The 8,540-nt window shown below is 40.7% G+C and overlaps 1 long non-coding RNA gene across 1 annotated transcript; it reads right to left on the reverse strand.

Annotated features, from left to right (window-relative positions):
- Positions 1 to 1,538: 1,538 nt before the first annotated feature.
- LOC132157520 (uncharacterized) lies at positions 1,539 to 7,527 on the reverse strand. The gene is made up of 2 exons (XR_009437559.1): positions 7,393 to 7,527; positions 1,539 to 4,008 (listed from the first exon to the last, which is right to left on the reverse strand). It is a non-coding gene; the product is annotated as an uncharacterized LOC132157520 (long non-coding RNA).
- Between the last annotated feature and the right edge of the window lie 1,013 nt (positions 7,528 to 8,540).

Consider the following 8,540-nt stretch of genomic DNA (forward strand, 5'->3'; position numbering starts at 1 on the left):
GGCTTTCGCAGCACAGCTGGTGAAAGTGCTGCACCACAGGGTGACGTCATCTCTCATATTGTACCAGTAGTGCCGGGCCTTGAGACGTGCAAGGGTCCTTTCTCCTCCAAAATGAACACCGACTGGGCCATCATGCAGTTGTTCTGTCACTGAGATGCGGTACTCTTGAGGCAGCAGGTTCTGTGGATAGAACACCCTTCCATCCGTACAGTAAAACTTTCTTAACAAAACCCCGTCTTTCTGGTAGAGCCTTTTCCACTGCGACCAGTAGTCTTTGGTAGCAGGGCTGTAGGGTGCTATGTCAACCCAGGGTGGCCTGCCCATCCCTTTGTCCATCCACTTCCTCACTGGTGCTAAATCTGGGTCAGCTTTTGGGCTGGCTCACTCAAGCTGTAGACACCTGGATGGCATGAAGGGCCAGCTTGATTGTCACTTTCAGCATCCACTACCCCCACTGGAAGATACTTAGGCTCGACTGCAGGACTACCTCCACAGCTACCTTTGGGCACCACTACCCCCTGGAAGTTGCTCTGCAGGAGTTTTCCCAGCATCTTCTGCAGCTGGACTCTCTGCCAGGTTGCACTGAATCCTTTTGGGCTGAAGCTGGTTATGAAGGCTAGGCTCTGGCACTGTGCATGGGCAGGATATCCCGCAGGGTCTTCTGGAGAGCGCGTCTGCATTTTGGTGGTGATGGATCACCTGGAAGTCGTACTTTGCCAGTTTTTCCAGCCAGCAAGTGAGCTGGCCCTCAGGTTCCCTTATCCGAGTCAACGAGCGCAGGCTGCTGTGGTCAGTCCGTATGGTGAATGATCTCCCTAGCAGGTACTGCCGGAAATGAGAGGTGAATTCAACAGCTGCCAGAAGTTCTTTGTCGGGTGGTGCAATAGTTTTGCTCAGTGGCTGACAATCTCCTGCTCCCGTAAGCGAGTACTCTCTCCTCACCTTCTTGCACTTGGAAGAGGACTGCTCCAATCACTGGCATCTGTGTCGAGGAGCAACTGGCCACTGTTGAGGGGATAGCCCAGCACGGGTGCTGACGTCAGATAGCTTTTCAGCTGTTTAAATGTCTCCTGGCATTCGTCTGTCCAGTTAAAGCGTGCATACTTTTTGGTCAGTTCGTGGAGGGGCTTGGCAACAGAGGCGAAATCTTTAACAAAGTCTAAGGTCCACGCACTCAGCCCAAGGAAGGTATCCGGTGCTGGATGAAGGTTTCCTGCGTGTTCGGTCTTTCAGCGCGTAGAGTTATTCATTTTAGGTTAAACTCAAATCTGACTCCATTTTATCATTTAATCTGACTCCATTGTATTATTATTTAATCTGACTCCATTTTAATATGACCTCGAATTTAGGTTGGAATGCAAATTGGTGGTACGTCTGTTTCTAATTAGTAGGCCTATTCTTCTGACATTTGATTATTCTGGTTAAACTCTTTAGTTTATATTAACTTGTTCATTCGGGTGCTCATGTCGCTAACAAGGATTCAACATAATCTACTATTACGTCAATAATCAAGTCAATCATTTCAGAGTAAAACAGAATAAAATCAAATGTAACAATTTATTATCAGTCAGGTAAATATGTATTCTGCCAATTACATATCCAATTGAAACACATCAAATCATATCAATACAAAACATCAAATTCTCAAAGATTAATCTAAAAGTAAAATATGCATACCTGACCTTAGAAAATACATAGTATGAAGTGAAGAGACACACAACACACTACGGGCTTTCTGGCTACAGAAATCGCCCTGATCCTTTTGCTGCAATCCTTTAAATACCTCAGACCAAGACAAACATCCCCCGAGATGAAGACAGAAACTAACAATTCGAATTTGCATTAACTCAGGTCCCAAGCCTGGGTGGTTTTACAACTCAAAGGGAATAAAGGGTAATTTACATGGAAGACCCTAGGAAAGGGCACTCCCATCACAGTAATCAAGATATCTCTTGACTCTTCGGATCTGTATTATCTTCTAATCTACTTTTGTGAGATTGAGACCATTGTACCAGTTGCACTGAGACATTTCAAATGATACCAGACATGACTGTTAGTTCACTTGCATTGACCATTTCATGTAATCATTTTGAGAAGACTGAGTAGAAGGAAGAATGGGTGAAGGGATTTAAAATGAAACAAATGGCCAGAAGGGGAGGAGGTCTCCTGCTCCTCCACTCTGTGGGGTGTCTCGAAGATGCCCGTGTAAGTTTGTATTGTCTGTTTCTCAGGAGATCAAAGTATCTCAGGTTCTTTCATCCTTACAGTTCCTCCGTTTGACCCCCAATGGGTCACATTCAGATGAATCCAATGGGGTCACTGTAAGATGATTGTTTATCTTCGAGATGTTATCTCAAATAGCAGCTTTTAGAAACCTTCTGAGGGCTGTAAACATCTGCAGAACACTCAGTCTCAGCATGTGTGTGTCGCTTGAGTTTGGCAGGTGGATGAATGTCTCCAGGGTTTCTACCTGTGGTTGAGCTCAGCATGTGAGCACAGTTCATTGGGTCAATCTGAGCCTTTACGACTTGTTCATTTTACGTGTCATTCCTTTATGGAGAAACCTCTGCTCCTTATGGCACCTTCTCTTGGACGGTAGTCTGACCCATCTTCGTGAATCCTCTCACCTCCAGCGGTGCAGTTTTCTAAGCAGACTTCAATAGGTGAAAGTGTTCTCCTTGCTTACACACTGATTTGTGTGGGACACCTGAAAAGCATCTTAATGGCCATTCAATGACTGAATTCTGATCAGCTTAATGTCATCACCCATGGAGTAAGATAGAAAAGTCATAAGTTAACATAAGAACAATAAATCAAAACAAAAAAATACCCTGATGAATTCATGTCAGCCAGTGCAAGTGGTACATCTGATGTTAAAAGTTTTTCGAGGTCAAATATGGTAGAGTGGTCCCGTGTAAGCATAAATTTTGGTATGAATGAATCAAAGGAAATGCAGCAAGAGGTCAGTATAACTTGAGCATTAATTTAGAGGTATGCATCAATAAACATCATATAATGACAATAAGAACAATATTCAATCACAATTATGAAGGTATATACAATAATCACACTGTTAATTCAGGAATCTTCTATTGCAAGCCACTTTAGAAGATCTAAGGTTTTTAAGAAGTGACTTAGAACATGATTAAAACATTTTTCTACAATGTAAATCCTAAATTCCTTGTAACAGGTGTGTGTGTGTGTGGGTGTGTGTGTGTGTGTGTGTGTGTGAATGGGTATCTGATATAAAGGCTAAGTCACAGTTGATGGTTTGGTAAAGTTTAAAATTTTATAATTGATTGATAGAGATGAAGTGCAGGCACTTCATATTTGATCATTTTAATAATGTTTATTGTCATTAGTGATGTGTTGGGAAACCAGGGGCCCTCTGGCTTGTCAACCATCCTAATAACAATTGGAAAGATTCAATATTTTAAATTGTAAAGGCTTGTCTGCCTCTGTGTTCAAAAATTTGCACCATCGATCTGTGACTTTTCGCGCAAATGTGTGTTACAGTATTGTTTTATGAGTTTAGACGGTTGCAGATAGTAGATATGTTGTATCTTTTGGAATGTAATTAATGCTATTGTCCTGTGTGTGTGAGGCTATGTGGTTCTGTCTGTGTGAAGATGGACAGTAGATCTTTAGTGGAGTACCACGTTTGTAATCTAAGCCATCATTGTCTTCTGTTTGTAGTGTACAGACTGGATAGTCTAAATGAGGTGATGCAATGGTGGAGTTGTGTGTTCTGTGCTCATGTCTGGGAGATTGATGGAGTCTAATCTATAGCAATCTGTGTTGCAAACATTTAGTTCCGGTTCTAATCCGGGAGGCCATGTATTTGTGTGGTGATGTTCTCCTGTGAGGTGTGAATGGCCCCTTCAAGTGTCTTCACATCCATCTCCCACTTTTCAGGTTATGTTCTAACAATTCTGTTGTCCTGGTTTGGTGCAGATGGGACCAGACACCTTCCTGGTATCTGTCCTCCAAAGAATTGCAGTGGTCAACCTGAGACAGAAACAAATACAAAGAGAACCACAGTTAATTTTGAACTTTCATCAGTTTCATGTTCAGGCATGTGGAATTATTTTAACTACATTCATCCTCGTGTATTGTTTTAATCCAGATGTCACATGAAACGGAGTTCCGTTGGTCAGATCTGAATTCCTGCTACCGCTTCAGTGCAGTCTGAGTGTGTAACATCTGATGCTGCTCTTGCAGTCGAGCCTTCACAGTCTGCTGTGTCATGAGCATTAGAGACCCCAGTTCTACTGGGGACATTTTCTAGATTAATTGGTGTTTTTATCACCCATGTCGTCATGAATTCCAATGGACCAATGTCCATGGCTTCAGTTGCTGTTGCTCTCATTACAGTCAGATCTGTGGGCAGAAATGTGTTCACCTGTTTCGGTGTTGTCTGTTTGACAATTGTTGTTTTATTGTGTTGTTCACACATGCAGATCTCTGTGGTACATAAAGACTTCTTGTATTTTACACCCCACTCTCATTATTTTTCAAGTCAATTTAAAAGATTAAAAGATCAAATGGTGTTTTGTGGCTGCATACGACTGTGGCTTTGTGTAAATGCTGTCATGCTCCAAACAAAGGAAAGGAAGTTTTACAATTATGTAAATTTGGTTCTGTTGCTGTAACAGGTAATAGCCTCTAAATGCGAGTGTGAGGTGAAATCTGGCTCAAAATACTTCCATAAAATGTTTTATTTTTGCAAGATTAGTTGCAAATTCAGTTTCCATTTAAAAATAATATTAGCCATTCTCTCTGATCAGATCAAATTTTTAGTTGGTGCTCCTCAGTGAAGGATGAATTGGTTTGCTATCGCTTGTGCCACACTATTGAAATGAAATCACACTTCCTCCCTTTTGGCACTGTGAAGCAAATCAATCTGCCACAAGGTTTAAGTTCTCACATATTGCATTATTGTGTTAAAAAAAAATTGGGGTGAGGTACAGTGACTTTTTGCCGATATGTGAGGAGATCGTTTTCATTAAGACATTCATGAAATCACACTGTGGCCACATGGCAATTCTATGCTCCTCTACATGGTTTAACTGTAGCTATATGGAAAATAGCAGAGTGTACCACTCAGGAGACAAACAAATTCTACATAGATAGACACACATGCAACTTGAAATTGCGATGTAATTCCAGTATTAAAGTTATTCCAGTTTTACTCAAGACACATGGTCTAGAATGCATGTAGCATCTACAACCTTAAACCTAAGTGTTTACACACTTACAGTAAAGCAGTCATGTGTTTTTTTAGAGAATAAACTCAACTAAGCTATGTGTACATTTAGTAGCACAAACAACTATAATGTGTGTTCTATGCGCACAATGTTTAGCACAATTATAAATTTGAAAAATGCAAACAGGATTATTGAAATTGGATGTTTCCATATTAAACTCATTGCTATTAAACTGCTAACCCACTAGCAAGTGAAGTCAGTAGCTGAAGGCCTTGCATGAACAATGCAGTCAACTCACTAAGAGTTTTATCTGAGGTAGACTTGTTACATGTAAACCCCTGATCTTTGCCTTTAGAAAGCGATATTCTACGTTTCAGAAAATAAGGTGGAGGTCTACCCCTTCCCAGTGACCAGCATTTTTCCTCTGTATGGCCTATTTTCTGACAGGAAGAACAAAACCTGCTATCTTTGCCACAGGTTTGTTTGCTGTGTTCTCCTGAAGTTTGAGGATTTTCATGACTCTGTAATGCTTTCTTTACACCATGCGCTCTGGTCCATGACTCTGTGCTATTATGGTGCTGCATCTCCTTAAGAACTGAAATCGACACACTTTCTTGAGCAGTGGCACAGGCTTCCTCTGAACTAAAAGTTCTAGATTCATATCAGCAAGTCACCTCCTCCAAGAAGTGGACATGCTTTTCAGTCCCATTGATTTTAGAATAATTCCCTTCTGTCATCCACTGTGCAGATGCAATAGTTTGGGGCTTTGATTTCCATCGGTTTTCTATCCTTGAACCCCAATCTACAATCGCTCTGAATGTGTTTTTGGCTGAATCTGCTCCGTTTAACAATGCATTTTGGACTAGAGTGCCAGCATTGTTCTTTATGAGTTGTAATAATGGTTCGTGATCATGGCTTGCATTTTCTAGACCGGAATATTCTTTGTATGTCGTCCACAGACGTTCAGCGTATGTTTCAAACGGTTCATTGCTTTCCTGCTTAATTTCTAGTATCCTGCTCCAATCTGCGCTTGTTGGACCCCTTATATCTAGCAATGCCTGTTTTAATCGTTCAAAGATACTTTCGTCAGTTTCGTTATTGTTTCGCTTGATTATGTCTCCAGATTTCATTTGAGGGGTTAATTTAGATCGGAGTTCTTCAGGAATAGTTAAGAGTGCGATTTGCCATACATCCCTAGTTTCCAATTTATACACTGTGGCTTGTAGCATCAGTGTTTCCCAATAGGGTTGGAATGGCCCTCTTCTGGGCATCATTCCCACGATCTGTTTGTGTGTTGTACACTCTTTGCATGTTAATGGGCGGCTAATCGTGGTTATTTCATCGTTTGCATTTGTTATGGTTTTGAGTACAGCAATTTTAACTGATTTGGAAGGTTTTTCGCTGGATTTTGCTCTGGTTTTAATCGGACTTCGCTGATTTTGTTCTCCGTGTCTCTGAACGGGATCTCGGTTTCTCTGAGAATCTAATGCGGCAACATCATCATCATCACTATCGCTGTTTCTATCATAATCAAAGGTTTCATCCAGTGCCACTTGCTTAACTGCAGCCACTGGGAAGCCTGCATTATTACAGCAGTCTTCAAGAGCTGATATATAATTATTGCCGGTTTGGAGTTTCTTTTGAAGCTCTTCAATTTTTCTTGACATCATCTCACTCTGTCTTGTCCAACCTTGTCTTTCGAATGTAAATGCCTCTACCTGTGCTCTTAGTTTTTGCAATTCTTCAGAGCGCACTTTTTCAATTTCTTTGATGCTTATTATTGTTCGTTTGTTTTCGGCTATTGTCTCAAGGTAATTTTTACGAAGCAGGTAGACGATAGCAGTCGGGATATTTTTATATTTCGATTTAGATGCCATTTTTTTGCCCTCGGCCAAAAACCAGGCTATAATTTCATTGTTTTTCCATTTAAGATTTAATCCTTTATCGTTTAAACTAAGAAGTGTGTCTTTTATTTGTAATGCTTGAATTTCCATGATCTCCTGATCTACACTGTCACTGTATTGTCCCTGAAAAGCCATGTTTCCCGGTTAATTCTCCCCCTACCGGATTTCTACGGTCTCCGGTCTAACAATGGGTATGTCGACCCGTTCTAAAAATGTGTCTATATGTGAAATGCAAAAAGCTTTCCCTCAACACTTCTAATAAGAAAAAGGAATGAACTTACCACAGCAGTTGTAGACAGGGAAGAAGCTCAAACCTCATATCTTCAGAGAGAATTAATCTGAAATTCGCGCTGGGAAGACGTCACTCACATAAGTAGGGAGATCACGTCGGCGGGGTCACCACTTTGTAAGGTCCACGCACTCGGCCCAAGGAAGGTATCCGGTGCTGGATGAAGGTTTCCTGCGTGTTCGGTCTTTCAGCGCGTAGAGTTATTCATTTTAGGTTAAACTCAAATCTGACTCCATTTTATCATTTAATCTGACTCCATTGTATTATTATTTAATCTGACTCCATTTTAATATGACCTCGAATTTAGGTTGGAATGCAAATTGGTGGTACGTCTTTTTCTAATTAGTAGGCCTATTCTTATGACATTTGATTATTCTGGTTAAACTCTTTAGTTTATATTAACTTGTTCATTCGGGTGCTCATGTCGCTAACAAGGATTCAACGTAATCTACTAGAGTCAATAATTTCAGAGTAAAACAGAATAAAATCAAATGTAACAATATATTATCAGTCAGGTAAATATGTATTCTGCCAATTACATATCCAATTGAAACACATCAAATCATATCAATACAAAACATCAAATTCTCAAAGATGAATCTAAAAGTAAAATATGCATACCTGACCTTAGAAAATACATAGTATGAAGTGAAGAGACATACAACACACTACGGGCTTTCTGGCTACAGAAATCGCCCTGATCCTTTTGCTGCAATCCTTTAAATACCTCAGACCAAGACAAACATCCCCCGAGATGAAGACAGAAACTAACAATTCGAATTTGCATTAACTCAGGTCCCAAGCCTGGGTGGTTTTACAACTCAAAGGGAATAAAGGGTAATTTACATGGAAGACCCTAGGAAAGGGCACTCCCATCACAGTAATCAAGATATCTCTTGACTCTTCGGATCTGTATTATCTTCTAATCTACTTTTGTGAGATTGAGACCATTGTACCAGTTGCACTGAGACATTTCAAATGATACCAGACATGACTGTTAGTTCACTTGCATTGACCATTTCATGTAATCATTTTGAGAAGACTGAGTAGAAGGAAGAATGGGTGAAGGGATTTAAAATGAAACAAATGGCCAGAAGGGGAGGAGGTCTCCTGCTCCTCCACTCTGTGGGGTGTCTCGAA

This window comes from Carassius carassius, chromosome 14, assembly GCF_963082965.1.
Source record: "Carassius carassius chromosome 14, fCarCar2.1, whole genome shotgun sequence".
Lineage (NCBI taxonomy): Eukaryota > Metazoa > Chordata > Actinopteri > Cypriniformes > Cyprinidae > Carassius > Carassius carassius.